The 19,819-nt window shown below is 35.8% G+C and overlaps 1 protein-coding gene and 1 long non-coding RNA gene across 19 annotated transcripts in view; one reads left to right on the forward strand and one right to left on the reverse strand.

The window, feature by feature from the left end:
• The window catches only part of nrxn2a (neurexin 2a), a 468,354-nt gene that overhangs the window by 333,577 nt on the left and 114,958 nt on the right, over positions 1 to 19,819 (forward strand). The gene's annotated exons all lie outside the window — the stretch shown is intronic.
• LOC141366094 (uncharacterized) overlaps positions 8,455 to 19,819 on the reverse strand; it is a 46,168-nt gene continuing 34,803 nt past the window's right edge. Inside the window, exon 3 of the long non-coding RNA XR_012371097.1 lies at positions 8,455 to 10,116. This is a non-coding gene — a long non-coding RNA (uncharacterized lncRNA). The remainder of the gene's footprint in view (positions 10,117 to 19,819) is intronic.

Genomic DNA, 19,819 nt, shown 5'->3' on the forward strand with positions numbered 1-19,819 from the left:
ACGACATATGAGACAGCCAATGTGACCATCTTATCTTATTAAGAATGCTTGTGCATTTGAGCTTGAATTAAAATAATCTTCACGCTTTCACTCCCCAGGCCATTTTTATGACATCTTGAGAGTAAAGCTGGAAAGAAATTATGCACCGTATATACTGTAGGGAGGCTTTCAAATCACTTGGTGTTTAGATAGATAGATAGATAGATAGATAGATAGATAGATAGATAGATAGATAGATAGATAGATAGATAGATAGATAGATAGATAGATAGATAGATAGATAGATAGATAGATAGATAGATAGATAGATAGATAGATAGATAGATAGATAGATAGATTAAACATGGAAACCAGTGTGCATGTGTGCGTTCATGCATGTGTGCGTTTACCCCTCGACATTGAACGATTTTCGCGAGATCTTTTGGCAGTCATCAACACAAAGTACTCTACTAGGACAAAACAAAGACAATCCTAACATATTGCTAAATTACCGAAATGCTAAAAATAGAGAATTTTGATGGATAGTTTCACACAGAATGAATTGCACTGTTTATTTGCACATTTTCTGTGTTGCTTTGGTGCCCGATTCACTAAAGGAATTATGCAAATCAGGAAACAGCAAAAAACACGCCCACAAAATTAGTGCTAAATGCATTTGCATGGTGCAAATTTCCCTTCTTGCAGGCTGGGTTGTGAGGATTCAGCAGACTGTGATCTGACATGCTTCTCTGGCACTGTACGGCACCTGAATCGGCCCTTTAAAATATTAAAAGTGTGCTCGACTGCACTGCGTGTTTTAACATATGACCAGGTATAACCCCGCTCCATCATTTTATCACAATTACTGCTGCCATAATTACTGGAAAATGTAAGCAGACTTTTTTTTTCTTTAAATGAAAATCACTTTACCAACTGGTATATTAACGAAAGATTAATTTCACCAGACAAATAGAAAGAAGAAATACAGTGACTTCATTTAAGTACCCGCAGTGCTATTTCAGCATATTAAGTGGTTGGTTAATATGGACTGTGGGTGGTCAGAGAATAAGATAATGATAATAATATTTCCCCTGCCATCACACCTGCTGTGAATGTCTTTAGGTAACAGTAACACTGTTGTACATCTTGGCACTATAATTGAATAATTTTGCCAACATTCACCTTATAAGTGAAGCAACCTGGCAAACAGCAGATTGTTTGCCTTTTTACTGATGTTCATCTGGATTGAGCCATTTGATGATTACAAAACATTATACGTTTGGTGTCTCCATTTGGGCGTTGTATGTTGTATGTTCCCAGTGCTCTTGTAGATTGCAGTTTTCCCCCAGGATTTTTCGTTCACTTCAGCCCATCCATCTTTATGAGTCTTTTAGTCCCTGCTGCCGAACAGTATCATCCAATTATGATGCATTCTCACTGTGATGTTCTGTGATAGATTTGTGCCAAACCCTGGTGCTTTGCATTGAGACTGTATTTTGGAACTATACAGACCTTAAATCTTCCTCCACACTTTTTTATGTATGGGAGGTTTGTGAATGCTATCTCATTCACAGGTTTTGTGATCGCTTTTGTGGAGCACTTAAAGCGATGAACTCATGAACTTGTCTTGTGCCTTATCTGGTATTTTTTGGAAAGTTCTGGATAGATAAGCATTTTCCCACGTTTTCCTACTTTTGAATGATAGTTTTCAATGTGTTTACAGTAATAACCTCATCCAGACTCGTATTAAAAAATATGTGACCCTGTCTGTAAAATCCAGGCTGAAGTCTCATAATAAACGAATTGACCTATGGCTAAGCCACGCCCCCAAACGTGATGAGACAATGACAGTGCGCATAGCAACCCAATACATTCGGACATTCTTTCTTTCCACGTCCATTGAAATGCATTGCAGTAAGTCAGTTTTCATTGATTTTTTTAAAAAAAATTCTTGTCATTTTAAGTTTAAAATGGTCAAATGGTGTGCATGGGGTACATGCAACTCCAACACTAGGTATCCTGAGAGGCTGGGCGACGTTGTGTATTTTTAACCCTTTCCCAAGCCACATCTCAACCGAGATAACATCAAGGGGCCTGTTTAGCAATCTAAGCGCATTGTCTACAGCGCACGTTCTAAACGGGCGTGCCCGATTCCTCTTTTGCTAATTTAACGACAGGAAAAATGGTTTATGCGCCAAGCACACGGTCGAAAAGGGTTGTTCCTATTCTCCTAATGAGTTATGCGTGTGTTTTGGGCGTAACGTGCGCTGGCGCTATGTCTAATCCATATTTAGATGACAGACTTTGTAAACTGAAAAACTAAGCGGAGGCAGAAGACCCCCAGTTTAAGAATAATGTTAAAAAAAGTTTGGTTTTTTAGACAAAAAACTTTAAAAGCTGTTTTCTTTCAGTCATAGAAGTAAAAATATCAGGCTTTTAATTGCTGTAAATGTATTGATATCCTACATAATCATTGTAATCTCATAAAATAATTTACAAATATGCAAGAAAAGGTTTGAACTCTAAAAATATAAACAAGAGATAAAGAATTTACAAATGTGCGGAGAGCCGAAGCGTTTCAGCACACGGACAGCGCCATGTTTTTTTTAAGCATTAGTTAAAAATGTTCCTCATCTCACCATATGCACAGGTACAGAGTCATCATATACCATTTATTTTGGGGTAGCATTTAAATTTTTTTAAAAACAGATGCATTTGTTCAAAGCAAAGCATTTATTTACTTACAGGCTACTGGTGAAGCAGCTCTTTACACCTTCTAATGTCTCATAATCGGTCCTCATTTATGTCCAAGAGACTCAATAATAATCTTTTACATTTTAATCCTTTAATTTTTTATATTTAAAAGCCTTTTTGTGCTGCTGCGCATCCAGGTATGTGATAAGCAAACACGCATTGTCGTCCTGTTTACAGGCGCACATTAGCCTACTAACGTGCTCTTTAAATAACAAAAAAACATATTGCGCCATTGACTTTAGACTTCAGACCAGGTTTTAGTTGGTCAATGGCGTAGTCTATTGAGTTGCCTCAAAATAGCAACGCGCCAACAATGCGCCTGAACACACCTCATTTTCAGACCAGAACGCCCATGGGCGCAAAATTGGGCACAAATGCATTTGCCATTTAAACAAGGTGGCGCTAAACGTGAACACGATAATCGCGCCGTGTTGAAACTAGCAAAAGACACTTACGTCACGCGTTGCGCCGCATTGCGTCAGGTGTATGATAGAGCCCTATGTGTCTGCTCTGGATTAAGTTATGCGGTAGACCACAACACCAACTAAACGTGGATAAATTAAACAAGGATGTCTACATCTGTTCTAAGCTAAGTCAACAATGTATTTGAACGTTATCTTTAACATCTCTAACGTAACGTTAGCCTAACATTAGAAAACGTTAGCTTCTTCTAGCTGCGTTGTACATCATGTCACTTAGCTTCATTAACGTATCTGTAAATTTGTACGAGATAACAAATGTTATTTGTAATAGCAATGTTGTGCTGAATGATTCATGTAAATACTGTAGCACCAAACTAACGGAGAGGTAACTTACTCTTGCTAAAGATGGTAAAAAGGCTTGTCCTAAAAACTTATTCTAAATCTTTTCATCGACCTTCTCAACAATAACATTATTAAGTTATCCCTCCAATGCATAGTTTAGGCCCTTTTGGTAACTTCGAGATGATATAAAGTCTTTCTGTCTCCAAAAATCATCTATTGCCTCCTGTGAAATGTCAACTACTGTGACAGCTACCATAGCGCCTGTCACCGAATGTTGATTGTTTGTCCGAGGGAGTGGAAGGGGCGTGGCTTAGCCATACGTAAATTATGAGATTAGGAGAATCAAAGTTCAATTTCAATCTTGGATTTCAATCTTAGTCAGTATTAAAGACATCAAGATTATTTCCAGTAATATTTTGTACATTGTGTAGGACGATTTTATGTAGAAAACAGTAAAACAACTTCAGCTGGGTTTTCTCACGCAGGGTTACTCCCAAAAGTTTTGGGACACGCCTCCAAATCATTGAATTCAATCACTTCCAGTAAAAGGAACTCTTAATGCTTCATCATACCAAAACATTTTGGACAATTTCATGCTCCCAACTTTGTGGGAAGAGTTTGGGAATGCCTCCTTCCTGTTTCAACATGACTGTGCACCAGTGCACAAAGCAAGGTCCACAAAGACATGGATGATCGAGTTTGGTGTGGAGGAACAGAGTCCTGACCTCAACCCAATAAACATCTTTGGGATGAATTAGAGCGGAGACTGCGAGCAAGGCATTCTCGTCCAACATTAATGTCTGACCTTACAAATGTGCTTTTAGATGAATGGTCAAAATTCCCATAAACACCTTCCAAAAAGGGTGGGCCAACTCCATTTTAAACCGTATGGATTAAGATGTGATGTCATTCAGGTTCATGTGCATATAAAGGCAGGTGTCCCAAAACTCCCCGTGGCAGAGATGTATTCGTTTATTTTACGGATAGTCACAAGTACTCTGTGATAATGAGTGACAAAAATCTGTTAAACGCAGTGCTGATCAAAGTGAAAAGTACAGGTGTGATTACCTTTCTACGTGTCGTCAGCCATTTATAGATTTGGTGTTTTGACAGCATAAACTGCTGAGGTTTCATGAGATATCACACAGTATTTCAGCAAAGTGCTGTTTATTAAAATTGCCTGTTTTGAAGCACCAGTAAAGCAAAGCAAACCTTTATGATCTTAACCGATGCCAGCAGCATCCAAAAAAAAGGAAAGCTCTTTTATATCTCAACAGAGATGGTTTGAGAAAACTGTCACCATCACAAATTAGAAACTCTCCTGCTTAGTGAATAAGGATGCTCTGGGTTAGTGTTCTCGTTTCACGCTCGCCACATCCAATCAGCTTCCTGCTCGACTTGTTTTGATATGTATTTGAGTTCAAGTTAAAAACGCTGTGTATATTTTGCAGATGCGAGAGCTAGACTTTGATGAAATCAGCGGATCCTCCCTTCTCCCATGTGTCAAGCAATGTCCTAGTTTGTAACCTAGCAACCATTAGGGAGCCAGATAAGACCTGTTTCCATTATACTGTACACTGTGTGGGTACTGTGTCGATTTTTTTACTTATTATCAATGAATAGTTAAAAATGTTTATATAGTACATAGTTGACAAATGTTTAGGCCGTGACAGCTTTTGTTTGACAACTTTCGATGAACTTGTTGGGGGTTGTTCTTTTGTCAATGCTGGATTGAATAAAAAAAAAATTGTTTTCACCTGGATACTCCGGTTGCTGTGGAGACGGTTCCCACCTGAAGGAGCGAGAGTTGGTTTCCATTTGTAATTCCGGAGAGGATGTGATCGGCAGCCTGTGGGTTAGTCCTGATGCTGTTTGTGTATTACAGGCGTTTGAAATACCTCAGAGGTTTGAGACAGACCTTTAACCCCTCTGTGCCTCAAGGTCTATCGGGTATCGCCACAGTTAAGAGAGATATGGCATCATTAGCATAAAGAACCTGTACTGAAATATTGATTCAGATTTATTTCAATAGCGCTTTCACAGTTTTGCATTGTTGCAAACACCTTAACAGTACTGTAAATACATATTGGTAGAAGAGATGTACAAAAACAGAAAGTTATAAAATATAAAGACTATATGATTTTTTGTATGTATGTCTATAGACCATTTCAAAAGATGTAAACAACACTGGTCCAGAAACACTTCCTGTTTCAGGAAAACTGAGACAGGAAGTGCTTCTGGACCAGTGTTGTTTACGTTTTTTGAAAATGTCTATAGGTTTGTAATCAGGCTGTTATATTCATAATGCTATCTAAGCAGGTATGTAAATAAAAGATGATGTATGTTAGTAATACAAACAAAATTGATTGTCTGTAAGACTGTAATCTGTTTATAAACCAATACCAATCTAATATTCAGCGAAGTGATTTTTTCGTATAAATACATTTCAAAAAAATTTCAGTATTTTCTGACCTTGCAGCATGACATTAGGTTTGTACGACTTCATGTGGCGCCACAAAAACAGACAGGCAGGTAACATCAAAGTACCACAAGAGTGATTCAAGACATCATAAGGAGTCTGATTTCGATTCGCTCTTGCGCTACTTTGATGTCATCCGTCTTTTCTGCGTTCTTTGTATACACATGCTTGTTAAGGATGCGCAGAATGATTTCATTCAGGACATAAAGTAATCAGTCGAGTATAAAACACAAAACACTGTAAAAGTTTATCACTGTAGAATTCTCAATGTATAAATTAAAACAACATTTATACATAGACAGACATTGCAAAGTGACCTGAAAGGATTTTATTGAAATTGATTTGAACAAATGATGGACATACTCCTCCATTGGTTTTCTAGCCTACTGTAAATACGTAAATATGCTAAGACTGCAAAATATTGCGTCAAATACTGTTAATACAAATTTGTTAATGCTGACAGAATGATGGCTGGTCCACCCAGTCAGAAGAAACAAAAAATATTTGTGGGAAAGCATAAAAATCATGATACTAATTGCTTTAATAATAATCGCTCAAATAAGCATAAATCTGAAATAACTATTTATTTAGAAAGTTTATCATTTGCATGTTTTTATAAGCTTTTCAAATGTTAAAATGTACGCGATTTTAGACTATTTGAGCGGCAAAGATGCTAAACTGAGCTGTTTTTTGTACACACACAACACTTATGGACACAAAGATGCGCATTTCAAAAATCCGGCAAACACATATCTCTGTGCTTATGGATGTGTGTAGATATACACACATTATCTTGTAAGACCACAGTCTTGGCAAGTATTCTCATAAAAACAGTGGTTTATTATAAGTGAGCAGATGTGTCAGTATGAATCTGCGCTCATCCGGTCTTAAAGGGACAGTTCCCCTTATAATAAATGCTTATGTTTGTGTCACTACAGTATGTTAATCAAGCTACAGAAGACAAAAGGAAAATCACTTCTGTAGCTTTAAAAAGATTAATTATATTTAATTTATCGCATGAAATTCATAAATTATCATTAATCAAAGTGTTATTAATCACTTGATTCTATTTTTGTTCCTATAACTACTGTTAAACCTTCACTGTAAAAAAAATTCCGTAGAAATTGCAGCTGGGTTGCCGGTAACTTACCGTAAATTTAAATTTATGTTTTTTACTGGCAACATTTTTTTCAAAGTTAAATGAATATTAAACATTTACAAGTCTTTGTCTTTACAGAGTAAAACTAAAAAAACAGCATCAAGCAAAACATTCTGGGAAACAAAATCTGAAGCAAAAAAACAGAAAAAGGTTAATGATGATTTCTGATTCCCATAATGCTTTGCATGAGGTTGTTATTGTATAGTTTTATTCTGTAAAGATAAAGTTGTTAATATTTAAAATTTATTTATTGAACTTTGAACAAACTCTTGCCAGTAAAAAACATAAATTTAAATCTACGGTAAATTACCAGCAACCCAGCTGCAATAACATTGTAATTTCTACGAAATTTTTTTACAGTGTACTTTATGTGCTCATTTTATATTTTATCACTTTTTTGCTGATCCGAAAATGATTTAACCCATGACTCAAAAGCCCTAATGTAATTATTTTAACCAGCACTATAATGTAAAATTATGTAATTTGAGAATACATTGACGTCCACCATATTCCAAGGTCCACTACGTTAAAAATGTCTGATGAACAGATTACTGCAAAATGAAATTATTGAAGATGTAAAATACAGTAGTAAGGGAATGTCACTTGTTATAGCTTTGCACATTTATCAACACATTTAATTAAACATGGTTGGTTGGTAAAAAGCTTACATTTTAAATGTTTAATCTAACTTGCCCATCAGCATTAAATAGTTATAATGGTTTTAATGTATTTTTTTTGTGTGTATATATGTGTGTGCGTGTATGTGTGTGTGTTATGGTATGCATTAACACACATATACATGCAAAAACAGCAAAATAGCAATATACATCAAGAATGTTGATGTCAGTGTCTTTTAGAGATATTTTTATCTTAAAAATGGTAAAAGTCACCCTTGGTTTTAGTTAAAACAGTGTGATGTTGAGGTATCAGCCAGTTTTTTAGCAACATAACCAATCATAAACTGCCTCAATGCTTTCTTTATTAACCCTATTAAAGTGGATGTGTCAATGGCAACACATTCTAGCAAGCTCTGTTGATTTTACCGTAACACTTCAAATTCGCCCTATGAAAAAATCGAATTGCTCCTGAAAGTAAACAAACGTTTTGACAATATTTCACCCTTGACCACAAAACTAGTCGTAAGTTGATTTGTAGAAAAAGCCAAAAATACATTCTGTGGGTCAAAATTATAGATTTTTTTATTTTATGCAACAAATTCATTACCATATTATTTTGTCCATACAAGCCCATATTATTCTTTTTCGCAGAAGTCAAAAAAACACCTCAAGCAAGCATAAAAACGTTTTTTGCGATTGGCATTTCCATCACTCGTTTTTGATGCGATACTTCAAAATATGCATAATATATGGTGATGGAAACATGGCTAGTTACACTAAAAAGATGCTATGTACTATATTATTTTTTTCAAGTCTAGAGTGTTATATTTTATGTTCACTAGTTTTTTTATATTTCTAAATTTAAACAACATATATTTTTAGTTTATAGTTTTTTATTTATTTAAATTTTTATTTACAAACTCACACAGTAATGACCAATAATTGTTATTTATTGGAAGTCATTTGTTTTCTGGGGGGAAAAAGATATGTTGCACTTGATGCTAGCACATTGTGTTAGAATTTGACAGTAAAAAAAAGTGTGAAAACGACCTATTTTTGCTTCAGATTTTAAAGAGTTAAATATTTTGTAATTTCACTAAAACTTTAGCGTGTGAGAGAAATGTTGAACCGTGACAGCATAACAGTCCTTGAAGACCACATTATTTATATTTGCATATTTAAGAAGACTCAAAACAGCCGGCGCAAACTAAAGTGGGGTAATTTCTACAGATGGAGAAGCAGTTATTAAAATGTCTGTCGTAAGTTATATTCGCCAATGTTATTGAGCTCATAAATATGCAAATAAGCAAATGAACCCAGGGTTTACAAATGTACAGTCTGACATCAATCTGAATACCCAGGATTCATTATTAACCCAGAGAAAAGTGTGAACAGTGTCAAATATAAATAGATGTTTCAGGATTATTGATATTACTTTACAGAAAGGTTGTATTTGTTAACTTAAGTAAATGCATTAGCTAACATAAACTATCAATGAGCTTGACAATGAGAACATGAACTAACAATGAGAAATATATTTATATATTAATTATAAAAAAATCTTTCTTATCCTTATGAAATCCTTATGATTGGATAAATCTGATCAATTTGCAAAAAACGAAACTTTTCTTTTTTCTGTTCTCTTTAAATAAATATCTGTTTTACTCCGATACTCGTCTAAAGTATTATTGCAGCTTGTGAAGCATGCCAAAAACAAATCTGGCACCGATATGTATAACAATAACAACTGATGTTATAAAAATAATACAGTTAAAACTGCTTCTCTAAAGACAAGCATTTGTGAGGGGTGTCTTTAACCCACTATAGCTCCCCCTCCGATAGACAAACCTGGGCTACACAGTATTGACTTGAGCCATCTAATGGTTTTCTCCTATAAATCTCATTTGACCACTGTAAATTGTCCAATATTTCATGTGTTTTTTCCACTCAAAGGTTCTTAATGCTAAGATGTGCTTGGTAATTGTAGCATCTTTTCTGTCTGCTTTGACAAATCGCGATGGCTTTGTCTGGTAAGTGTGCTTTGCGTTCTGTTGCCAAGCAATAAAACAAATTCTTCCAGGCTTGTGCTTTGATTAGGAAGTGCTTCTGTGCTGACGCAGAATCTATTCACCCATACTGTCTGTATAGACAGCAATCTATCCTCCTCACTCTGAGAGATCTGGCACGTTTCATGAATAGAGTACAAAGTAGGGCTTGAAACTCTTGAAAAATGTCTCTTTGTCCAACAAATGGTTGTAGAATGATGGTGCTTAACCTTCAGAAAATGCTGATCATCAGCCTTGAAAACTCAATTTTACACTGCTTTTTATCTTCTCATCCTTTTTCAGCTTCGATCTTGTTACACTGAAAACATAAACAAATAAAACACAACAAAATCTTTTTTATTTTAAGTTTTTGACTAGAGTTGCATTTTTTTTAATGAATTAAAATTATGTAAACATAATGGGCCCTATCATACACCCGACGCAATGCGGCGCAATGCGCGACGCAAGTGTCTTTTGCTAGTTTCAACCCGGCGCAATTATCATTTTCACGTTTAGCGCCACGTTGTTTAAATAGAAAATGCATTTGAGCCCAATGTTGCGCCCATGGGCGTTCCAGTCTGAAGATGAGGTGTGTTCAGGCGCATTGTGTTGGCTATTTTGAGGCAACTAAATTAGACTAACTAAAACCTGGTCTGAAGTCTATAGCGCAATAATGTTTTTGTTATTTAATGAATGCTTTTAGAAATATGCGCCTATAAACGGGACGACAAGGTGGGTTTGCTTATCACACACATGGATACGCAGCAGCGCAAAAAAGCTTTTAAATATGACAAATTAAAGGATTAAATTGTAAAAGATTATTATTGAGTCTCTTGGACATAAATGAGGACCGATTATGAGACGTTAGAAGGCGTATAGAGCTGCTTCACCTGTAGCCTGTAAGTAAATAAATGCTTTGCTTTAAACCAGGGGTCTCAAACTCAAACTGGCTTGGGGCCATTTCTAAGACAGACATTTCATGCAGGGGCCGCAACGCTATTTTAACGTTAAAAAAGTAAAATTTTTCTGTAAATGTCATGTTTATTTTCTATTATCTAATGTATAATAATACTTGAAAATATATAAGCAGTGGTTTTATCTTTTTAAAATACATTATTTTATAAAAGTAAGTAAATCTTTTCTTAACCTTATCTTAAGACCTATTAAAACCTTGCACTAACCTAACAAATTTATTTTCTGTATAGACTTATAAACTATTATAAAAAACTTATCACCAGTAAGTGTTTCTGTTTTGATTTATTTTGGATTGTTTTCAGTCATAGTATTGACTTCTTTGTTATTTCAGTTTTAATGAAATTTCTATTATATGTGGAAAAATATTAATAAGTAAAAGTGATCCTAAAACTTTTGAATGGGTAGTCAATGTTATAAGCTAGTTGGACAGAAAATTGAATAGTAAGCTACATTATAATATATAATACTTCATTATATATAGCAGTATACATACTTTTATCTTCTGTATATTTCTCCACATCTTTTCTCTTTTCTTAACCTGGGCACTTCGATGGCTCTTTTTCTTATCTGTAGTTTAAATCATTACATCTACCGCTCTGACTCCCTCTCTATGCGGTGTCTCCATTAGATGCTGTGACTTGAGGTGAAACCCCACTGCAGCTCGATCTTCTCTAAGTAAGAGCTGATATCCACCTGGAAGTAACAAATCTTCTCTAAAGTCCCGACCAGATTAACTGATCGCATGGTGACAATGATATTGTTGATGCGAGGTTCAGTTGAGGAATTAAAGTCCGATCGTGCATTCCGTTATCCTCATGGCATATTTTTGAAAGGTGACGCAGGTCGCAAAGAGGGGGAGGGCGGGGATGGCCCGCGGGCCGGGAGTTTGAGACCACTGCTTTAAACAAATGCATCTGTTTTTAAATGTTTTTTAAATGCTACCCCACGGATGTATTGTATATGATGACTCTGTACCTGTGGATATGGTGAAATGAGAAACATTTTTAAGTAATTCTTTTTAAAAAAAACAATTGGCGCTCTCCGAGTGCTGAAATGTTTCGGCTCTCCCCTCGTTTGTAAATTCTTTTTCTCTTGTTTGTATTTTTAGAGTACAAACCTTTTCTTGCATATTTGCAAATTATTTAATGAGATTACAATGATTAGGTAGGATATTAATAGGCTACATTTACAGCAATTAAAATATTTTTACTTCGATGACTGAAAGAAAAGGGCTTTTAAAGGTTTTAATCCAAAAAAGTATAATTTCAATACAAATAAAAACAACACAATTTTTTTAACATTAATCTTGAACTAGTGGTCTTCTTCCTCCACTTATTTTTTCCGTTTACAAATTCCACTTTCTACATAGGGATTAGGCAAGGCGCCAGGCGCAACTTGCTTTTAAAGTTGATGAGAGCTGAGACTCTCATTGGTTTATTGCACGTTACACCCAAAACACACCCATTACTCATTAGGAGAATAGGAACAACCATTTTATGCTGTGCGCTTGGCGCATAAACAAAAGTGGGTTTCAGACACGCCCGTTTAGACCGTGAGCTGTGGGCTTTAGACAATGCGCTTATCGTTAAAATAGGGCCCAATGACCGAAAAAGGTGTAGGCTGAAGTATTTGCTTATTATGCCCCTATATACATCACTAAATAAGCAACATTTTTTCACATTGTATAATTCTTAAATAAAAGAAAACTTAAAAAAAAGAGATAATTATATTCATACTAACCAGATACACTTTTTGTATTGTTAATTTAAATAATTGGAGTATTTCACAAAAACGAATTATTTACCATTTACATAATCTTAAAAACAGTTTGCAATTATTTATCTTAATTTGTTAAGTTAAAGTAAAACAAAAATGTTTTACTGATTTTAACTCATTCCCCGCCATCTTTTTTTTTAAAAGTTGGCCGCCAGCGTTTTTTGTGATTTTTACAAAAGTTTGACAAAATGCCTTCTATAAATATATAACATCCAAATATATCAAATGAAAGAACCGTCCCTTTGCTTTCAAATATGGGTAGGTTTCTTCAAAAATACAACATTTTTGAGCAAAAAAACTGAAATAATTGCATTTTTGTAAATTAATTTTGTCAGAGATCAGATTCAGAACGATTATCAAAACATACACAGAGTTTAAAATGTATTAAATTTGTTTGTGCTTCAGTTTTTTATAAATTGGGTAAGAGATCTAGTGGATAATAGCGTAATTACAGATTACCGTAAAAACTCATCAGGAAAGCGTCATTGGCAGGGAAATGTTTTCTTTTAATTGACGAGATAACTCATCAATGGCAAGGAAAGGGTTTAAAAAATTACAATACAGTCTAAGAAAAATAAAGGTTGCTCCCTGTAATCCCCTAGAAAAAACATTTGTTGTTTTCCTAAGACCCTTAAACTCAAAGGTTCCCAAAAAAAATCTTTTTTAACAGCTTTTTACAGTCTTGCACCACTACAAAACACATTTTCTTAACAGAAAGGTTGTGTGGATGTTGAAGATTCTTTAGTTTAAGAGATCAAAGATCCCTTAAGCAACCTTCATTTTTAAGGGTGTATACTGATTGTTATTCAGACATCACTCGGTAGGAATACCAAAATGCATTCACGAAAGGTGACAAGCACAGAATGTCGTTCCTGAAATGATTTTGCAGCTGCATAAGATTCTAGCTGTTTCTGTTTAGACACACAAAGCAAACACCTCGATTCTTGTATCACAGCGCGTGTTCTGTTACATGTATGCTAACTCTGTGACGTGAGACCCATGTAAACAAAGCTCCCATTTAAAAATAGCACGCAGTGTATGTGCAGCTGTTTGTTTCCAAGTGCAAACCTTCAATAAGGTGCAGCGTTTGTGTACGAGCTGAGTTATCTTAAAATGAAGGCAAGGTTGCTCACAAGCCTGTGTTAGGGGCTCAGCCTCTCTCTTTCTGTTGAGGAAATCTGCTCTGCATGTATTATCACTATGTGCTTGTGCCTCCACTGTGCAGGTCGCTCTGCATACATTTAACGCAGCTTGATTCTCATGTGACAGTGAAGGCGACATAATGATAAGCTTTATATAGAAACACTGGCACATGTTGCTGTGTGAAGGCAGCACAAGACTGTCTGTTTGAGTCTGAGGCAGCGTACGTTGAGATTGAACTCTAATAATAAAGATGTCTTCGGCTTCAGAATGGCAGTGCAGTGGAGGATGCTTTTGACACTTTAGAGCTGTAACGATCATGTGAGTGATACGGGTTCGAGTCCCCTGTCATTTCATTCACTGTACTATTCACTCATGAGATATAAAATGCCAGAATAAATATGCAGTGTTTGTGTACTAGAGAGAAATGGTGCCAGTCGGGTGCGAAAACATCCAAAAATTTTATGTAGACATCTGTGCAGCCATTAGCAGTCAACACACATTTGTTTTTTTCAACCTTAATAGCTGCTGTTATCTGTCGCTGCATTGTTGATACACTCATGTTTTATGTGACATCTTTCAGCCGAGTGCTCAGATGTGACAGCCTGTTCAGCAGTTTCTTCTGTGTGTTGGAACTTAGAAATGATTTGATTTTGGACAGTTAGGAGTGAATTCATTAAACGCTTCACAATGGCATCACTTGGGCACACAGTATTTCCATTCGCTTTTGGAATCTGTTCTTTTTCTTTTTTTTTTTAAATAATACTGTATACTGATGCTGGACAGTCCAAGAAATGTGACAGATTTATCATTCACACCTTGCAGTTGTGCTAAAACTGACCTGAGTGCAAATTGTGTTCAAGGTTTTGCCTACTTTGCATATTTGCTCGGATGAATCAGACGCTTATGCAACGCAGATAGTAGGCTATGTTAAAAAAACATCACTATGTATATGTGACCCAGTCTGTGAAAACCCAACTAAAGTTGGTTTTTGTAATCATCAGAACATTCTGTGAAAATATAACTTGGCTGAGTAAGGTCATGTCCAATGTTCCTAATCCCCTAATTAGTTGCTTTGTACTACCTGTACTACCATGTATGTGGATCAGTGACATGACATTCATATTTTTGTGCATTATGTACCAAAGACCACCCCATGTGGTTAATATGGCTGAATAAAAAGTTAGAGTTTGGTAGATTTCTCTCAAATAATGTAAAATAGCTACCTTTATGTAATGGGTAGGCTGATACACTTTCTGTGTCAGGTAGTACAACCAATGTAAAACTTATAAAAATATTTTGTCAAACACATTTTAATGGGATAGTTCGGCCAAAAATGATATTAAACCCATGATTTACTCACCCCCAAGCTGTCCAAGATGCATATTTCCATCATTTTTCAGACAAAAACATTTTCATTTATTTTAGAAAATGTTTTAGATCTTTCAGTTAATCAAATGTAAAGTTACGGGGTCCACGTCCTTCAAGTCCAAAAAATTTGCACAAAATAAATCCAAACGGCTTCACGATGATAAACAAAGGCCTTCTGATGGTAATCCGTGTGGTGGTGTTGTAGAAATACACAAATTTAAGACTTTATCAAGAAAATAACTAGCTTCCGGTAACACCACCATCTTATTTGTGTCCGCATTCGAGATGAGAGCGTATGCAGTTTAAAGAGGTTTCTTTGCTGCTGCTTTGTGCCCCCGCTCTCCAAATTTGTCATATGTCACTAAGAAAAGTGTGTATGCTACGCTAAAAGGGGTCGCACGTGGCCGCCCAGCTCAGCGCCGCGCCGTTCTAAAAAACTCAAACACATTGCTTTCTATGAGTATATGGACAACGCCGCCAAGAGGTGGCACCTGTCCACGCCACCCAGCTACGACTCAGGAAGTTGCTCAAATCCCTGTCACGCCACAGAGCGCAACTCACATAGTTTAACATTAAATAACATCATATTAGTCCCAAAAATTACGATTAACATTGGCTGCTAACGTATATTTTGCATTTTGAAGTAGATGCTATCTGACGAAGCTAGCGCTATTTAATGTGCACTTCCGGTTTACAATACCTCAGAGTTGTCTTAGACGCGACTCGACGCGGCGCGACACGGAGCTGCGCGGCCGGTGTGCGACCCCTTGAATACTTTCTTCTGAATTCAAAGGAGTCTAAGATGGCGGCGTTACCGGAAGCTAGTTATTTTCGTTTATAAAGTTTTAAATATGGATATTTCTACAACACCACTGCACAGATTACCCGCAGAAGACCTTTATTTATCATCCTGGAGGCATTTGGATTTTTTTTTTGAAGAATGGATGCACATTTTTTGGACTTAAAGGTCGTGGACCCCATAACTTTACATTTGATTAACTGAAAAATCTAAAACATTTTCTAAAATAACTAAAAATCTGTTTGTCTGAAAAATGATGGATATATGCATCCCGGACAGCTTGAGGGTGAGTAAATCATGGGTTTAATATTATTTTTGGCTGAACTATCCCTTTAATTGTATTTTAAAGGTATATTTATGAATTTGATATCACAAGCAAAAGCTTATACCACAATCCAAGTAGAAGTCTGTTAAATGTAAATTCATTGCAGAGGTCAGGTGGTGCAACCAGAAAGTCAAAGGGTACAACTGCTATGCTAATGCCCCTATGGCGTTTCACACCGTACGCGGCAAGCAGTGGAATCGGCATGCGGCTACAACTTTTCTTGTGCATTAGAAGCGTTTTGTGCAGCATTTATTGCAAATGTGTTTATTTTCAACGCCGCCTGCCGTGAAGCGCCGTGGCCACAAAAGGGACAGGGTTTTGGGTGCACGAGCAATGTGTGTACCAACTCCGCTTCACCTCTGTAATCGCTCCCGCTTTGCCGCTTTCCACACGTCTCCTATTGAAAAAGAACTAAACACTCACGGTTGCCGCATAAAGTGAGAAACGCCCATAAGAAATAAAAAAAATTAAAAGGATAGTTCGGCCAAAAATGATATTAAACCCATGATTTACTCACCCTCAAGCCGTCCGAGATGCATATGTCCATAATTTTTCAGACAAACACATTTTCTGTTATTTAGATCCATTTTTTTAAATGCACACTTTCATCTGAATGCAATTGCTTTGATACAATACAATTGGGGCAGTTGTAGCCTAGTGGTTTGAGAGTCAGGCTTGTAACCCGAGAGTTAATAGAGAGTCTCACGGACGGCAGGTTGCGACTGTGGTGTTCTTATGCAAGGCACCTTACCCTAATTGCTCCCTGGGCGCTAGGATAGCTGCTTTAGGTGTGTGTATGTATTCACGAATTAAAGTGCATGTGTGTACTACTCCCTGTGATGGGTTAAATGTAGAGGTCACTTTTCGAGTATGCGTTGAATACTTGACAAGCATGTCACTTTCAAAATAGTGAATTGCTCAAAAGAAATATGGAATTGAATCAGCACTGTTCATTCCTAGTGTAGGGCTATCCTTTGACTTGCTTTCAAAATGTCTACACAGTGGTGACAGAACCTTTCAGACCGACCAAATCACACACCCATTGTGCATGAGATTTTTAGGCACTTAACCGCTTCTGTTCCTTTTTTCACCATTTGTGGGTTTTCAGTAGAAAGAAAGACATGAGACAGGCACACCTCTGGACATGGACCTTTTCTCTGTCTAACAATGTCTTCTGGCCCTCTCTCGCTCTCTCGTATTCTTTCTCCTGCTCCTTGTGTTTGTTCTGGTGCATAGAGGCCTCTGAGTCATCAGGAGTCTACGTGCCTCCAACAGAGTGTGTCTTTCAATCACATACACACACATTAGTTTCCTGAGGGCTACATACCTGCCTTTAGAAAACTGCACTAAGTTAAAAACAGAGGGGGGGAGAGAGAGAGAGAGAGAGAGAGAGAGAGAGAGAGAGAGAGCGTAAGAGCTTAAAGGCAATATTAGAGAACAGGTGAGCTGTGCTTTTACCTCACCGCTGCACAAATGGATCACAAATCACTCTCTTGTCTATTTTAGCCAGAGGAAGAGAGACAGATGTAATAGATCAGAAAAAGATAATGCATATAAATAAAAGTAAAAAATAATATCAGTTATCAGTAATACAAAAAATTAATTGACAGTATAAGTATATAGCAGGGGTATCCAACATAACACAATGGATAAAACACTGGAGAGCTACTTTTTGATATTTATCTTGTTGATTCTATTTTATTTTAATTGATGATATATTTTATCATTGTTTAAAATGTTTACATGCATAAAAGAAGCCAAACTAATATAAAAAATATACAATAAATAAATATTACAATTGAAATTATTAATAGAATTGGCAGGTACCTCACAGACTCGCAGGCAACATGTTGGAGACCACTGGTATATAGTATAATATCTAAAAAATTGTCAAAATATGCACCAAAGCTCTCATCGGGCTGTACCTTTTCAAAAAGTAGAGCTTTGCACCTAAAGAGTTCACATTAGTACCTTAAAAAAATACAGATACACAGTGAGGTCCACAAATCTAAAACCACTTTTAGAAATGCTCTTTTTGCCATAATTGAATATAAATATTTTAAAATGTCTACACTTAAAAAAATATAAACTGGATTTACTAAAAAAAATTAAAATACTGTGCATCCATATTTTTGCATCCACTTTTTTAAGCAATTGCAATTTTTCAAGTAAGTTTTACAGCAATTTAAGCAATTTCATGTAAAATGTACTTTAAAAAGTGGATGCAAAACGATGCACTATATTGTTAAGTAAATACAGCCTATTATTTTTAGTCCACTGCTTAGTTAGTTATATTTACAAAAATAATTCAAGTTATTTTAACCAAAAATTATTACTGGTAATTTAATTTCTTTCTTACAAATTTCACATGATAAAATTGAGTTGAATTTACTAAATAATGTGTTTATTTAGAATTACTCACCTTTTTGTGTTATTTTTACTAAAATTTGGTTAAAAAACAAGAATTAAATTTTTTAATTGAATTTACTTATTTTATTTCGTTACATTTTCAAGGCCACAAAATATTTTTTTACAGTGTACATAGGCAAAAGACATAAAAATGCAATTCTGTTTTAATGTATTTATTTATATGGTAAATTAAAATTGATATTTATATTTATAATGTATTTATTTATTTTTCTCAGTAAAAGTTAAACCCCTCAAGTAAATGACAAATGAAACCTACTTTAGTTTAACAATGTGCAAATTCAATCTACTATACACTGAACATATGATTAATTCAACAGAGTATGCTTCTTCTACCAAATAGTAGCTTTTGTTTAACGTTTTTACAGCATATTCGCTTTGTTATTACAGGGACTTCTTGACCGCACCCATCTGGTATTACTTTAAATTAGCAGAGCCACTGAGGCACGAATTGCCCTGCAGACCACCCCAGTGTAAAATCACAAGTCGAAATCACTCCAAATCTCCATCCACTACATTAGCAGTACTGAAAAGAAACATGGCACAAGCATTGTTGCTCAACAAAGAGCAAGAAGCCCATTCTATTTTAATGCATTTCTTTTCAGTCAATGGCAGTCTTCCCAGAGTACATTGGAAGAGCCAGGTAGAAACCGTGAGCACCGTGACTAATGCAGCCGTCGTTTCGAGCCACACTCGTTTCCACATGTCAGCTCTCGCACATTAGCGTTGCATATTTTATGGGCGGCATTATTATTTTATACGTTTCCTTTTTAACTATGCTCTCCATGGGCCGGTGCTACTTGCATTGGGATGAGATCAGATTGTCTGCAAGCTCAACAGTTTTACGATCTACGTGAAGATTTATTTATCCTGTTTGATTCTCTCCACTTGTTTTATGGAGGACCCAGTTTTGTACTGTGGCCACTTGTGATGTTTTGAAAGTTAAACAACCAAGCACGGCAATGGATCTGGATCTTTTCTTGTACTTTTAAAAGATAGTGTTAATCACCAAGCAATTTTTAAATTTGTGACCTTAATATTTGGCAAAAACATATAGATGGTTTTAGCAGAAACAACATAAACAAACGGCTTTTGTGGACTAAACGCAACTTCCGGTAGACTTCCACATACAATAGAAATAATAACAACAGAGTCATTTTACAGTAGTTTATTCCTGATGACAAGGAAAATAAATGACATGTAAATAGA

The sequence above is a fragment of the Misgurnus anguillicaudatus genome, chromosome 9 (assembly GCF_027580225.2).
Source record: "Misgurnus anguillicaudatus chromosome 9, ASM2758022v2, whole genome shotgun sequence".
Taxonomy (NCBI): domain Eukaryota; kingdom Metazoa; phylum Chordata; class Actinopteri; order Cypriniformes; family Cobitidae; genus Misgurnus; species Misgurnus anguillicaudatus.